Source organism: Spea bombifrons, chromosome 13, assembly GCF_027358695.1.
Source record: "Spea bombifrons isolate aSpeBom1 chromosome 13, aSpeBom1.2.pri, whole genome shotgun sequence".
Taxonomy (NCBI): domain Eukaryota; kingdom Metazoa; phylum Chordata; class Amphibia; order Anura; family Pelobatidae; genus Spea; species Spea bombifrons.
The window spans coordinates 17,397,283-17,413,660 of record NC_071099.1 but is presented as its reverse complement, the minus strand read 5'-3'; the positions used below and the strand labels follow the sequence as shown (position 1 = coordinate 17,413,660).

Sequence of the window (16,378 nt, the reverse complement as noted above, 5' to 3'; positions counted from 1 at the left end):
TTATTCTTTTATTTTTAGGCTCTCCTGCCTGCCAGAATGGAACCCCACTTATAAGGGTGCCTTGGGGGTATCCGCTTCTTGTACCCCAATCAAAAAATTATCACATGAGATCCATAAACCCACCACCCTACTGCCTCCTCATATTTCCATTAACCCTTAGAGTACTGGGGGGGGCACGCAGCTGTCGACCCCAAAGGATTAAATCAGAAAATCTCTAGAATCATCAGGGCTGTTCCTGGACTATTTCTCTTGCTGCAGTCACAGGCCTGATAAAAACATATCTACTTTGTCGCATAGAACTCATTATTTCCTTTAGATTGTAAAATAGATTGTAAGCTTCCTGTAGAGGTTTCTGAATCGGGTCAGATATCTAATATATGTACCCTGTGCAGGGGATTTATTCTCTTGTATTTACTGCACCCCCCGTTTATTACAGAAGAAATACTTTATAATGGATATAATATAGTCCTTCATTTATAACATTAGCTTCAGCATGCGATGGCATCACTTCTTATTATTAGTTGTGTTTACTTAAATAAAAGTATCTAAAAGAAAAGTATCTAAAACTAGTAAGAAGTTTACAAACACAATATGTATAGTTATTATATGTATATATATATATTTGTATACAGTATATGTTACAAAATATCATATATATATATATATATATATATTGTAAGCTCGTTTGAGTCGGGCCCTCCTCACCTGTTGTCTCTGTAAGTCAATTTGTTATGTTATATACTACTTGCTATGTCCTGTCCACCCATTGTACAGCGCTACGGAATTTGATGGCACTATATAAAACAATAAATAATAATATATAATTTGTCAACAGGACAGATATTAGAGAAGCCTCCATATTTTTGAAGTCTTCAGTAGGTGCATCTATAGACATTTATATTAAAAAACAAATATATGTAGACTCCAGAGGATGGCTGAAATGATTACTGTGCGAAGTCACAAGCACATGCTGTCTCAATGCCTTTTTCAATTATGCTCTCTCCCCTCTCTCCTCTAACTCTCTCCCCTCTCCCTCCACCCCCCCCAACCTCACATAATGTTTAGAGAGCAAATGGTGGAGAGTGCTATACCACAAGTGTCCTCCAGGGGGCGAGCCACGGCAGCCTTACTGTATTAAAAGGATATGATACACAGATAGAGAGGGAGGAGCTGACTATAACTAGATTTTTCCCCCTTTCCTCTCTGCCTGTATTCCTGACACACGGAGGGAAGAGAAGAAAGAGAGAGAAAGAATCAGCCAGGGAAAAACCTTTAAACATCAACAAAGCCAATAAAAAAAACATTAAAAACCCAGGATTTACAAAACTACCAGTTGTTTCCCCCCCAGCATTCTTTTAGGGGTGAAAGACTTGTTATTTTGGGGGAGGTTTCAGTGGGAGGAGGAAAGCCTGCACCCCTCTTATTTTTATTTTTCTATTTTGCCATCCCCTCACTCCTTTTTTTTGCCCCCCCTCCCCAAGTTGTCTGCACCCTGTTCCTGCCACCCCAGGAGAGCTGAAGAAGGGGGATTGAAAGCTTCTGCCCTGTTCTGCACAGAGGTGAGTTGTCTTGCACAAACTGCACATGGGGTGGGGGCTCTGGAGAAGGGGGCCTGGTGCTATAGGGCGATAATGTATGGCCGGGCACATTGATAGATCCAGATCCTCTCAGTCTTAACCTGCTGGGGGAGGCCCTGCATGTATGGAGATTTCGCAAGGATGAGAGGCATGTTCTGTTTGTACAGTATTGCTTTTTCATGTGTAAGGGGGTGGGGTGGGGGTGGCGGGGGGGAATAAGCTTATCCAAAGCCACCCTGTGATCTTGACCCTAATCAGCGGCGTTCCCCACCCCCTTTAAATATTTGCAATGTGGATGGTGGTCTGACTATTTTACAGGGTGACCCCCCTCCCCGTCCCCGTCCAACCACACAGTCTCTCCTTCCTCTTTCTTTTGAGCGTCACCCCTAAATAAAATGCACGCTCAGGGGGTGACCCGGGGTCCGCCTGGGTGATCGTGTCCTGAAAGTGCAAACAAGGAGAGAAGTGCTGTGTTAATGGGAGTCTCGGACTCCGTTCTGCATGCTTACAAGGCCTATGTAAATAATTCCTCCGATCGCTGCGTATTTGCGGAAGGTTTTGGCAGGGAAGCGGTTAACCCCACTGTATGTTGACAGCATGGGCCGTACCCAATCGCTTGACCTGCCACAAGGATACCCCACAGATACCCCTAAAGCCCCACGAATACCCCTAAAGCCACCCATGGTTCCTTGCTGAATCTGAAGCGTGGCATCATAGCCCCCTTCTCTACCACTGGACTTATGATAAGAGACTTGCGTATGATCCTATGTTCTAAGTATACATACGTGTAAGTGGCGTGTGGAAGCAGCAGGCTCTGGCGTTTGTAATAACCTTGCAATGCTTCCACTCCGTGTGCTAGCGCTTTCATTTTAACTCGTTCCTGAGCATCGTAGCCAACATACGAACGTGAGATCTACGTTAGATGCGTATGTAGATATGGGACGTGTGGACAGGACAGCATAGGGTCAACGTTGGGAACAGAATAACATTTTTTTCCCCCCTTTAGCCCAAATAATGCGCCGTCTGTTACATGCCGTTCACTCCCCGTCCCGGAGTGTCTAATCTGAGAAGCTGAGTTATTGCCGTCTTCTTTCCACGAGGATACGTTGAGTTCCTTCTGGTGTCACAACTCTCGTTGACGCATTTCGAGCCACCGAGAGCCACCCGTGCCAAACTTTTAACGTCTTAGGTGCTTTAGGCCTCGGTGCCTGCCGTAGGCCGTGCTCGGAGTCAGAATGCGGGTTTACCGTCTACGCACTCTTTGAGTAAATCTCACGTGATTAACACCGCGATGTCCGTGCCCATTTGAGCGCACAGATATTTTCTGCAGACGATCTCTTAGATTCTATCTGGGGCAGTTGCGTCGTCTGCGTATTCTAAGTGCCCTCCTCGGATGATAACGCCATTCCGTCTTGACCGATTGTGCTTCTCTTTGGTTGAAATGTATGGTGTAGGGTGCTGGGTTTGTGCGTCACATAGTTGTGTAGGAGCTTGTGTGTTTGTGTTGCTAGCCAGAGCTAGTTTTGTGACTGCGTGTTTCCATAAGCGTGTTTGTATGTGTTGGCTCTCTTTGTTGGCCACCCTGCGTGTAGGTCAGTTTTAACGCATAGCCGTTTCCCTCTGCCCGCGTGTTAGTGTGTCCTGCAGGTGGCCTTTGAAGTGGTGTTGGCGCTCTGTCACGCAGGCAGCTGTCGTGATTTGTGTCTTGTGTTTAGAGAGGGGGTGTGGAGCTTAGAGAGAAAATGCAGAGAGGTCTCAAAGCCATCCCCAAAAATGAAATGGAGATAAACATGATCTCGGGTGGCGTGACATTAATCGGCTGAAGGAGAGCTGTGTGCATGACGAGGGGGTCTCTCCTTTTGTGTGCACTCTATAAAGCCGCGTATACTTGGTTCTAACGGAGTTCCATAGTATTTACAAACGGAACCACCCAAACGACGCACACAAAGCTCACATTCTTTGTGTGACAGCGAGAGGCTTGATCATCCGTGTGTATCGCACATACATGTGTAGGGTACCGGAGAATGGTCTGTGTGTTTGAGAGACAGGTAAACTGGGAGTCTCTACCGAGATCTCCTGCTCGACGTACCGAAGGATCGGGGAGCTCTTTATGTTTGTGACAACTGGATTGCTGTTTTTAACACTAACTTGGGGGGAGGTTCATGGCCACGTGCGTCACTTGTGATGCCCACCGTAGGACGTATGTCTCTGCTGTCTCATTGAGCTCCGTAGCTTCGTATTCAGGATGAAGACCTGGAATACTGCTGTTGAGCACTTGTTCTCTAGATCAATGTTCCTTCAACTTTTCCTTCAACTATGTACTATATTAAATATTTGGGTTTTTTCCAATCAAGTATCTCCAATATCAATGTTTTTTTTACGTGGAACAAGACCAAAAACTGATTTTTAATTTTAAAACTGAATGAGATTTGATAGTAAACACATTTTGAAGGACACCCTGACTCCATCATGATTACTCCCTGGGGTACACATAGCAGGAGCCGGGAAACCCTGGTTTGGCTATCACTTTATGTGTCCGCTTCTGACCGTCTGCCTTCAAAGCGCCTGCTACGTTCAGCCGCCACCAATGTGTTAATAAGACAGCAGTAACTGAAATCCTAGTTAACCTCTGAATATCTACATTTTCCTTCAAGACTTATTTCCTCTGCATACTTCTTGTGTAATCCTTGTGTTATCCCGAGGACCGCTGGTGATCCACAATTTGAGAACATCTGGTCTAGGACATTGCTGTTTGTGTGACACGGGCTGTCTAGCTGAGCGCTGATTATCCAGGATACCGACTTTGTTGTTGACTTCTACGTCTGCTCTAGATTTTCTGGTTAAGCTCTGTTTGCCGTTGACTCCGTCTCGTTGCGCTCTTTACTCTCAGGATTCCGACTGACCAAGTTCTGGCCAACGCAAATGGCTCCAGACCATTCACCACCCTTCCCTGCAAGAGCGGCCACTGTTAAATCAATGATGAAATACAACGAAACCGGAGAGATTTTGGGTTGGATGAGGGATCCACATCTGGATAAAAGATGCCAGCTCAACATAAGATTCTAGAATACTGGCGTTATCCAACTGGTTACTTTTCATCGTTTCCGTATTGTGTGGGAGACGCTGTTACTTGCTTTTTTTTTTTCTGGGTGCCAAATGAGTATATAGAACAGGGGTCTCCAATAAGTAGACCACCAAACCCACCACACTCTATATCTGGAGGGTATGGGGTGGCCCTATAACCATCAAAAAAATAAATAATAAAAAAAACAAATGGACATAAAATTCTAATATGTAATTTAATCGGTAAACTCCATTAAATCTTTTCTGTACTAAAGTAAAGAATGTTATATTTGGGGGGAAAACAACAGATCGGCTTTAATCCTAAGTAGCACTTATTAATTATAAATTAATTATTAATAAAAAGAGTTTGTTTGGGACACTGGCTTTTATTTTTTTTTAAACAAACTATTAAGTGATGGATGCCAGAAGAGCAGAAGTAACATCCTCGAGAATTTAAAAGCAAAACACAAAAGTAACAATTTAGAGTAATATTACACAAGGTAAAAATGTTACCCGTAAACAGAAGAATGACAAAAGTGTTACAATGAAAGAGCCTCCTCCCGCGGCATCAATTAATTCTATGAATAGGCATTAAAAAAAAAAACTCGGAGAACGTGGACTTAATGTGCTTTTATTGGAGTTTTTTGTGATTCAAGAACTCTGAAGGATCGGTGCCAGGCTACATTTAGAAACGCGGATTTCTTTGACCTAGACAGACCACGTGATCACTGACACAGCGCTAGAAAAGTGTGCAGGTTACAAGAGAACTTGTGTGCCGCAGCCAGAAAAAAAAGTGTGTGACTTCACTCTAAGAGTTTATTGTGTTACTTACTAAAAAAAATGATTTTGTGTGTGACAGCCGCACTCCGACCGAAAACATTGCATGTGACGTTGGGGAACCAGAGGAGCCCTCTGTATCCGACCAACACTCAAAGGACCTCTGTGTGAGTGAGCGAGAGTGCAGGGGACACTCTCAGCCTCATGTGTGTAGGCTGAAAGTGCCATGTCTGCTTAATAGCGAGTCTATAAATGAGCTTGGCGTGTTACACGCCAACAGTGCGTAATAGCTTTGCGTATCCCAGACACATTGTGTCTGTGTAACTGCTAATGGCAGACGGTGAACACGCTAAGAAGGGCTCCCTCTGTTTAGCACATCAGGTTTCTGGAGGTGTTTGTGCGGCGGCACAATAAACACGTCTTTTGTGTTTGCATGCGCGGTTACGCACCGAATCCGCCGTGCCCGAGTGTCACTGATTAACAGAAACTATCTTCTAAATTATAAACAGCGTATGCTTTGAATATTGGATTGAGTTATAAATGGAACTAATTAGCGGGAGGTTTAAAGAAAAGGAAAAAAAAAGACATTTATCTTGGAGGAGAAACCAAAACTGGCCTGGAGTTCTTTGAATTTCTGTCATCTGAGCTCTGTAGCTGTGGAGCGCCAAGTAAATACATATTTTACGGATTTGTCATTGGGGATGTTTAAAAACCCCTCGTTCGAGCGCGGTTTAACCCTTCGCTTAAGCGTGGTGCTCTGTGACACTGCAGCCAGTAACAGGAACTGCATCATTTCACACCGGTGAAAGCACAACGTCTGCTCGATCCATACCCCCCCCCCCCGAGGCTCCCGTCTCCTGTGTGCGGGTGACACCTGGAGATAAGGAGAACCCTTCGCTGATAGCCGCGTTGCCCTCGTGTCCTCTTCTGCTCATCAGATCACCCCCCCGACACTAATGGGGCTTTGACAAGACAAATTAAAGGGGGTCCCCGCTCTGGCTGCTTAATTATTTTACCAATCAACCCCCAGCAAAGCCTTGGCGAGAGTGATGACCCCCTTTAATATATACCTAGCAGAACCCCCCTCATTTTATTACCAATACCTTTCTACACCCTCTCTTGCACCCTCTGTTTTTTTATCAGATACCTCCTTGGTTCTTGAATGTATATATTACATATACGTTGTCTTTTTCCATAACGTTTGTATAATTGGCAAACCATACAAAAAAAAGCATGAAATGTATCGCAGATGACATCAGAAAGACGTGAAATCTATCAGCGCTGTCCAGATCCAGGTCCGCATAGCGGGTCCCTTTAAGATTTTTTTGGACATTTCCATATTAGCGATTCCTCATTTTGTACATGAATGTGCGCCTTTTACACAATTACACAATTACACAGCTCTTGTGTGACGGCGCACTGTATTTTGTGTTGCCGACAGGAACCCTCTTCCTATAACTGGAAGGCTTTGTCTATAAATAGCTTTTGCTGCATTTTTTGAAGTTTAAAGTGAATTGCGTTAGGAGAAATGTATGTAATTAGAAACATATTTAAAATGCTGGGTTTTCGGCTGGGTTCGTGTTGCGGAAGCGGTTCTTTTAAACGGGAATTACCAAGAACTACCCTAAAAAGCAATTCGGCTTCTTTTTGTTTGCCGTCTCCATAAACAGCTTAAACGCCCCGAGTCAGGAGTGGAGATCCTGCGGCACGTGTGGCCCCCGGTCGCCTGTCCGTATGGTGGGCTACTGGATCTGCCCACCCCGAGAGGAAAAAAGATTAATGGATACTTAAGAATACATATAATGAAGAGTTACATTTAAAGGGGCAGCATTTGTATACCTCTTAGGGTTTTTACACTGAGTCTCAGGGGTTTTTGCCCCGGTCTCAGGGCGAAGGGGCAGATTCTTAATCTGATGGGTACTTTTGCTACCGGTCTGTTTTGGTTGCCATCCCTGCTTGAATGCAGGTGACTCAATTAAGTGTTCTTTAAATAATGAAAACTCAAAGATTCCATTTGGTTAAACCATTTGGAGAGTCGCCACATACACTGTTCACTATGAGCTGTTAAAGGGTTAATATTTTAAGAGTCTTAGAAAGTTCTGAGGTTCACTGGTGGCCCTAAGAGCCCTAGGGGCCTACATTTACTTCAGTGGCACTTGAAGCATCAGTTCTTTAGGATTTTATGTGGCTTTTAGCGCTTTGTGTGGCATCTGGATCATTTTTTAAGTTATGTAAAAGAACCCCGGGAACCTTTGTTCCTGGGGACGTTGTGCGTGCGCTTCATTGTCCTCCCACTTCCTGTTTCCTGCACAAGTTACGAAAAAAGTGCAGCGACCAATCAGAATAAAGATACTTGGCCCAGCCTAGTAAATGTTGTGTTCTAAATGGAATTTGAGGTGCTGAACATTCTTAAAATATTTGAAAAAGTGTTGAATTGTTAAAAAAGAAACAAAAAAAACGAAGGTAAGCGAACTCCTGCAGGAAAGGAGCCCGGCTCACAGGGCTCACCCTGAAAGCTTTTTAGTTATTCGAGCCGTAGCCTGCACTTTGATCGTTGCCGTTCGTTGAAATTTGATTTCCATTCCTGAGCAAAGTTTCATTTGCAGGCAATAAAATAAATATTTACAGCGAAAGTCCAAGTTCTACAGTTTTCACTTCCTAAAAACTCCAATGCCGGATGTCAACAAATTCCAGTCAGGTCTTTGTTCGATTTTAAGATAACTGCAAACTCCCGAGGAATTAATTTGGGCGCAGGGTTTGTCCCTGGCGCCTTCTGTCTTCCCGCCATAGGAGGCGTTATAGGGAGGGGTTATATGGAGTAATAGTAGGCGTTATGGGGAGGGGTTATATGGAGTAGTAGGAGGAGTTATGAGGAGGGGTTATATGGAGTAATAGGAGGAGTTATATGAAGTAATAGAAGTTATGGGGAGGGGTTATATGGAGTAATAGGAGGAGTTATGGGGAGGGGTTATATAGAATAAAAGGAGTAGTCACGAGGAGAGGTTATATGAGTAATAGGAGGAGTTATGGGGAGGGGTTATATGGCATAATAGGAGGAGTTATATGGAAGGGTTATATGTAGTAATAGGTGGAGTCATGAGGAGAGGCTATATGAGTAATAGGAGGAGTTATATGGAGTTATGGGGAGGGGTTATATGGCATAATAGGAGGAGTTATATGGAAGGGTTATATGTAGTAATAGGCGGAGTCACGAGGAGAGGCTATATGAGGAATAGGAGGAGTTATATGGAATAATAGGAGGAGTTATGGGGGGTTAAAGATGATGTTAATGAGAGGAGGCGCTGATTAACGTGGAGTTGGAAGTTTGTGTTGTTGCTATCACCGTTTAGTTGTCAGATTGGCATCTCAGCCGTGTTTTATGTAACCACGTTATATCGATTAACGCGTTTTAGGCTCCTAGGGAACGGAGCAGGAATGCATCGCGTCGCAGTAAAGTGCACCGACACAATGGGACGGGGGGGGTAAAAATAGCCGCTGCGCTGCCGCCACTCCAGTCTGCACAACAGGGCTGAGAGGGAGGCTTGGCCTGGGAGACATGTGGGATTTTGGCTGACCGCAGGGAAGGCGAGGGGCCAGGACAGACTGGGCTGGGTTCCCACGCTCTCACGCGTGGCTTACGAGGTCTGATGTAAGATTTCATAATATCCCGGGCAGACGACAAGAGGAGGAGGAGGAGGAGCAGGTCCTGTTTGCTGGCCTCTGGAGTGGGAGTGCCATTGGAAGCACAGTGGCCTCCTTGGATCCTTTATCCCCCCGAGTTCTATAGTTTGAAGGCTGTCCGAGTTAATGGTTGAATTCACTTTGTTCGTGCTCGGAAACGTAAGAAGGAAGAGCGCTGGCGCTGTGTTGTTTTAAGGGGGTGCTATTATAATAGGGTCCCCCCCCAAGAGCCGGTTGTTGACACACCCCTGTATTTTCTTGTTTGGACAGGAATTAAAGTTTTCTAGATCCTGAGCGAGAGGGGGGGAGGGCAAGGGGAAGGAAAAAAAATGACTGGAGAACAAGCAAAAAAAATAAATAAATAAAAAGCATGTTCTGGGGGCAAAACTGGCGCAAGACAGAGCACCAAATAACCAGATAAGATATTTTTGACATATTTTTCATTTGTTCGACCCCCATCTTGGCCTTTGGAGACTTTGCTAAACAACTTTGAATGTGACCTAAAGTGACAGCTATGCAGACGGCGAGACTGGAGAAGGAATAAGCGTCAGAGGCTTAGTCTCAGGGAACAACCATGAGATACGGCTTACTAAGTGTAACCATTTCGCTGACTTCCTTAAACCAGTCCCGCCGTGCCGGGGGGCCGAGGCGGCGGAGTCGGCCCACGTTTTAGTATTAATACTCGCCGGGCTTTATGAGCAGCACAATGACGGCAGATCTTTTCGAGAATAATAAGAATGATAGAAAAGCAAATGTTGCAGGGACCGGTGCTGATTAAACTGGTTTAGAAGATAAAGTCCTATCATTGTGTGAAGTCATAACACTCTTCATCAGCGTGACTACGTTAATGTATCAGAACCTTACCTAAGTCTGAGCTGGGAGGGCCAGTTGGGGCTAGTAAAAGTTTTTAGCTGAATGCCTGGCTTGGCGTAGCTGTCCGTGAGAGTCAGAGTAGAGACGTGTGCCAATCCAGCTAACTTGGTTTCTTCCATTCATGTTCGGGTCCTTGGTGGGCCATCCAGCAGGTCTACCCCGGGGTCGAGTATCGGACAAATTAGTGCCCCTCTCAGCTGCAGAATCCCCCAAAATGCATTTGCCCCTTTCCACACGCCCCAGCCTAATGCCCCGTAGGAATTGTATTTGGCGGATGATTTACTTACCTCCAGCGTCCTCCTGAGCTCGGGGAAGGATTCTCGTAGGGGGCTCTTCGGACCCCCTGTGCTCATGTGTGGAAAGAGCTCCTATTGATTTGAATGGAAGCACTTTCCTGCCACTGATTGACAACATCAAGCAGCCAATCAGGGGCAAGGAATGTCAGATCATAGAGCAGAAGGGCAGGACTGCAGCTTCTCGGTCAGATAATTACTTTACGTTTTGTTTCTTTTTGTTGTGGAAGAATGTATAGTAAAGTACTCACAAAGGGTTAAGGTTATTCACAAAGCCCTTTAACATGCATTCTTCTATAGCAGGGGTGTCAGGAACACGTCTACGATGGCGCGTGCGTCATATCTTCAAGCGGCTATTTTCCCTAAATGTATTTTAGATACATTTTGTAATAAGAAGTTTCTTTTATTATTCTGCGCATGGCTTTGTTTACATAATTACGACCTTATTTGTAAATACTTGTAAATAAACGATGCTGGCGCTTGTCATGTGCGTTCGGTACCCTGATGTCACCCCACTCTTATCAGAAACAGCGCAGACGACAACAGAAAGCGCCTTATCTTCTCCTACCAACGGCTCTGACGTGTTTAACTCTTTGCAGGTCAGGGGGTTGTGTCCCTTATCTATTTGGTCGTTCGCTGTCATCTGGTCCTAGAGGGTATTGACACCATAGCCATGTCATTAGCATGAGTACAGCCTGTAGCCCGAGCCGGGGGCCGGGCTCACACCGGTCCGGGAGCCAGCCGGGGGGAAATGTTGTATTTGCGTGTGATTGCGTCGTATCGCCTAACGTTATCTCACCCACCATACCCGCAAAGATAAACTCAAAGCAGAGGACGTGCCCGGTGCATCACCACGTGCTTTCTTAACCGTTCCACTTCTAAAATGCATCTCTAACCGACCGGCATTTAGGTTTTTTTATTATAGGAAAAGCTAAATAAATTAAATATTTAATAATTAATTAATTAACTAGTAGCCATTATTATTATTTTTTTATTTTATTATTATTTTATTAATAATATTATTTTATTATCTTTTATTTATCGTACGTTTAAAGGGTCCGACAAAACTAGACTAAGCGGTACGTTGGGTAAAGAGGGTCCGGGAGCACTGGCATGTATCGGTGGGCCAGGTGGGGATATATATATGGAAGTACCGGTATATATATATATATATGTTAGGTGAACGGGTACATATATAGTTAATGTATATGAAACCTGGTTGTGCTTATCTTTTCCTTTGTGAAAGCGAGATTGTACGCTCAGTCGTGGCAGCTGCCGGTGTAGAGGGTAAAGTTCCCCTCCCCGCCTTTTGTCTGCCCCGTCCGTGTTGTGACTGAGTGCAATTATGTAATTGGGGTAATTGAAGGTTGTGTGTTGGTGACTCCAAACGGTGTCCAGCGCAGCAGCTGTTTGCGCGGCAGGTGCGCCCGAAAATACGTGGAGGCATCTCGGTGACGCTGGGAGGGCCAGTTGGAAGAATATATATATTCGTTTTGCCACCTTATTTTTTAAAGCGAACCATTGGTAGCGATTGATGAACGAAAAGTAGCGTCTGTGAGTAGTTGTTTTTAAGTGAGTTTGGTTCTATTAAAGGCTGGGAGGGTCTTTTGGGGATAATGCGGTTTGGAAGGGCCATGGCGTGGCTCTTATCTGCTGCGGTTGGATAGATTTACGTGTGTCAGCCTTCAGGATCTCGTGGGTTGTTTGCTCGTTTCATGTTCAGGTAAGCAAAGCGGCTCATTGTTATGACTGAGCTAATAGTGTTCAATAGAGCTTAAAGAGCAGAGGTCATCACCCTTACCCTGTAGGTCAGACCCATTAGGATAACGCCGCGTGAACGCAGACCCTCGTCGCTCGTCTTTCCACCTCTTCTGGAAGACCGGACCAGGCTGAGCTTCCGTCTGTAGGTCACCATGGACATTCCACTCAGCTTGGTCACGTCAAGGCTGACACGGAACCTCGGCGAGTTCAAATGCCTCGAAGCCGCCAAGGTTCATGTTAGTGAAAATCCACATTAATCATTTACTCCGCAATCATCATCGTGAGTGTTTTTGACTCAAAGGATAGTCGGGAATGAGAGCGATCTTTTATGGCTCCGTCCTTTTGAACATACGCAATAACAATCCTCTGCTCGGTTGCGTTCCTTTACTCCTCGTGTAACTAAATGTCTATGGTTTCCGGAGCATTAAAGATAATTGTGATGTTGTATACTCGTGTAACCTCTTCCTGTTGACCCAGAGATGTCTCGCACCTGAAGGAGAGCCCTTGGTGGTCCAGGGAGCCTGTGGGACCCTACATTTTAACCCAATAAAAGTTAATTATAGTTAAGCACTTTTTGATTCTGCATTCCCTATAGCATATGACCCCTGTACATTACATGGCAGAGGTTACCCCTTAACGTAACCCTGCTGTGCCCCCCTCTCGCCCTTGGCAGGGACCCTGCATGGTTGTAGTAGTCTGCAGGTCTGCGGGATTTCTCCAGAATTTGTTTAGGGCCCGTACTTTTCTCCCCGCAGGCAGAGGAAGCTGAACCTCCGAGCAAACAGGTTTTGACAGCTGTGGACTGGTGTCACGGTGGGGAACCTTGTGCTGTTGGGGGAGTTACTGGGGGGGGGGGATTAAAAGAGTTTCCAAGGATGTAGAGCTGCTGGCATTGTTGTGTTTTAAAGGGACATTGCCGAGTCCTTTTCAATGCATGGTATAAGACATGTAGCATATTACACACCATGAGCTGCTGTAGGAGGCCACCATTTATTTACTCGCTTTACAGAGCTACGCTGATGAGAATTTTAGAAAACCAGTAGAGATCTCTGCTTTTTCAGTTTCCATCATTTTAGCACCCAGGGCTTTTAAATAGACTTTAAAGGTCGGATACCTGGACAGCTGTGGCCGTTGGTACATTTGTTCTGTACGCTATTGATCTCTATAGACGCATTTCCTGGCTTCTCCCTATTTTGCTCGTTTTTCGATCTATTATTGTGAGCGGCCATGCCTGTGACCCGGCGGCAGCTTTTGGCAGGTAACACGCGTATGTGCTGCTGCCGAAATAGCCTCCGCGTTCAATGATTATTAACTTTGATAATAACAACTTAACAGAAAATGGTCATCGTTCTATTATAATTACATTTTATTGCTGAGCCAGCAGATTCCATAGCAATATTACAAGGCAGGAGTTACCAATAAACCGAATGAATAATATCATTAACTTAAAAGACACACAGAGGGAGATCTACGCCTTAGTTATACAGTATTTGATCTATAATAACGAATATATATATATATATATTTATTTATTTATATAGCAGTGTGGTCGTTTACTTAGCTAAGAATCCATTGATGGGAATGGAGTTGGATTCTTTTCCAAGAGTGTCTGCCCTCGCATTCATTTCCATTGTGTGCCGAGCGTCGCTTATGTTCCCCTAATGGTCTGTTCCTCTCGCCCTTCAGCTCCCTTCTCGCCCCTCCGCTTTTCACCCCACTCCCTCGGACATTACTATGCGTGCATTGTTCTCGGTGCGTGGCGTATACATATAGCGCATAGTCTCTTCATTCTTGTACGACGTGGCCAGTTGGTTTCCGTTGCATACAGAATGTTTCATTGCTGTGTATAGATACTCGGCGCCGCCATACATTTCAGCAGTGTATTGTAGCCGCTGAGCGCTAGCTGTCAGTATGTATATACTTAGTATCATTCTATAGTGCTGCGGGTCAGTTGTTTGTATACAGATACACTGTATCACTATACAATGCTTTGTGTTACTCGTCGGTCTCTATATACTCTGTATCACACCTTAGTTGATACTCTGCATCACTATACAGCGTAGTGCGTTCTTGATCACTTGTATCTTTATGCTTTGCCCTACGCTTGTTTTCGGTGTATGGATACTCAGTATCATTATATGGTGGCGCATGCTCGTTATCAGTGTATAAACAGTGTGTTACTGTGCAGCGCGGGGCGTTTATTATTGTACTAATACGCAGCGGGATTACTATAATCGCAATAATACTTGGCATCAATGAGACGTGGGCTTTAGGAGAACGGAGTCCCGCTGGCAGACATTTACAGAATGGATTCAAATATTCCCCATGCCCTTGAGCTTTTAAAAGCCCCCATTTTTCTTTCTGACTCCCCAATAGCTGCTGGAGCCGTAAAATCTAGGTGTAAATACACATCTAGCCGTACGTGCAGGAAACACGGCGGCTATTATGAGTTTGGGACTACTGTGCATCCCCGTAACGTGCGGTAATATCTGGGGGGGGGGTCGCGGTCCTGCCTGGCGTATCCACGCGGTGCTGCGCTGTGTAATAATGGGTTAATGAGATGGTTATTCCATTCTGCGATGTTAACGGGGGGGGTGGAGCCCTCGCCTGTGCCAGGTCATGTGACCTGGGCGCTGATCCTTTGCCAGTCGATTTGACAGCCGGCCACGTGCGTCCCAAAAACAGGCCAGCTCTGTGACGGAGCCCCGGTGCCAAGACCCACGCCCTCAACGAGCAACGGCTCCGGGCTTTTACGCATTATACGCAAAGTGCAAGCTCAGCAGCCTAGAAACGCGCCTGTCTTACGTCTTTAGAGTGTGAGCTCCGCAGCAGGATATTTCGATAGATGAAAGTGATACACCTCTAGATTGTAAGCTCCTAGGGCCCTCCTTACCTGTTGTTTCTGTAAGTCAAATTGTTATGTTATATACTACTTGTTATTACCCATTGTACAGCGCCACGGAATATGATGGTGCTATATACAAACAATAAATAATAATAATACACATTAAAATAATTCCTAAAAACACATTTATTTTAAACAAAGTATATATATATTATTTTATATATATATATATATATATATATATATATATATAAATATATATACGTAACACATAGAACCCTGTCCAGTAATGATGTCTCGTTATTAAATGTTATGGAAGAATGTCCCTTTATGGCTGCAGTAAGTCTTGCCGTTGTGTTGAGTCAGGAGGAGGGTGACCACGAGCGCCTGTGTGCGACACGGAAATTTACCCCGTGACACATTGGAGGCAGTAAGGGGAGGGAGAGGCGAGGGTGATGAGAGGGAAATAGAAAACTCCAGAGAGAGGGCGATGGAGGCGGCGGGGACACGTGGTGGGAGATAAGGGTAGGAGGGTGAGATTGGAGGAAAGGGAAGAGATTTAGAAAGAAGGTAAGGGTGAGTCTTGACTCCTCGAGAGGAACCTGGAGAGAAACTGGGAGCGAGGTGGTGTAGGTGAGGGCGACGGGCTGCAAGCTGTACAGACGTACGTCAGCTGGCCAGGGGGGCCGGTGCCATTCTTCTGATACAGGGTGAGGTGGGCAGGAGGGGAGACACCATTCTGTGAGTGGATGTCTGAGCGACAATTAGAGAGGAAGGAAAGAGAGGGTAATAAAACTACGGAAGTTATGACTGTGGTAGGTTATGTGCAAAGGGGGGGGCTCAGTGCAGGATTTCCATTAGGGGAAAGAGCCACGTGTATCAGGCACCTTTGAGCTCGGACCATCTGGTTGCCAGCAGACACGTGGAAAAATATTTAAGCATTTTATTTGTTGATGAGTTCCTTGCTTGGAATAATCCTCTTGATTAACATCTCAGGTTCTTGATTCTGCTAAAACAACACAACAAGTTTTTTGTTTGCGGAGAGTTCATTGTTCAGTGGGTAGGAAGACATAAAGGGTTCGGGTTCCCGGTGACCAAACCGGTGCGCAGGATGCAGCCGGGGATCAAAACCTAACGTAAGGAGACCGCAGAGACGTCTCGGGGTTCCTCCACTCAAGCTGATGCTTACCGCTAACCAACTTACATACTTAAATCAGGCTAGCGGATGAGATTGCATTAGCTGATTGCTGGGGGTGATATGAGTTACAGTTTATAACACCCGCATTCACTCATTATGACCCATGTGGATTATACTATGGGCAGGTTACCTGTGGCACTTTCTTTGTATGCTGATGTATTAGTTGGTGATCTAATACAGAGATAACCATGTCTGTGCATAATAATGGAATACCGGGGTTAATAACCATTTACAAAGAAACAAAACACTGGTCCTTGATGTCCATCTACATACATGCCACATTCTATAATGATACAATAAATGCCACATT

The 16,378-nt window shown here is 45.1% G+C and overlaps 1 protein-coding gene across 2 annotated transcripts in view; it reads left to right on the top strand.

Moving 5' to 3' along the window:
- Positions 1-1,137: 1,137 nt before the first annotated feature.
- THRA (thyroid hormone receptor alpha) overlaps positions 1,138-16,378 on the top strand; it is a 53,534-nt gene continuing 38,293 nt past the window's right edge. For both annotated transcript variants that reach the window (XM_053454120.1, XM_053454118.1), the window contains exon 1: positions 1,138-1,559. The gene's annotated coding sequence lies outside the window, so the exon portion shown is untranslated. The remainder of the gene's footprint in view (positions 1,560-16,378) is intronic.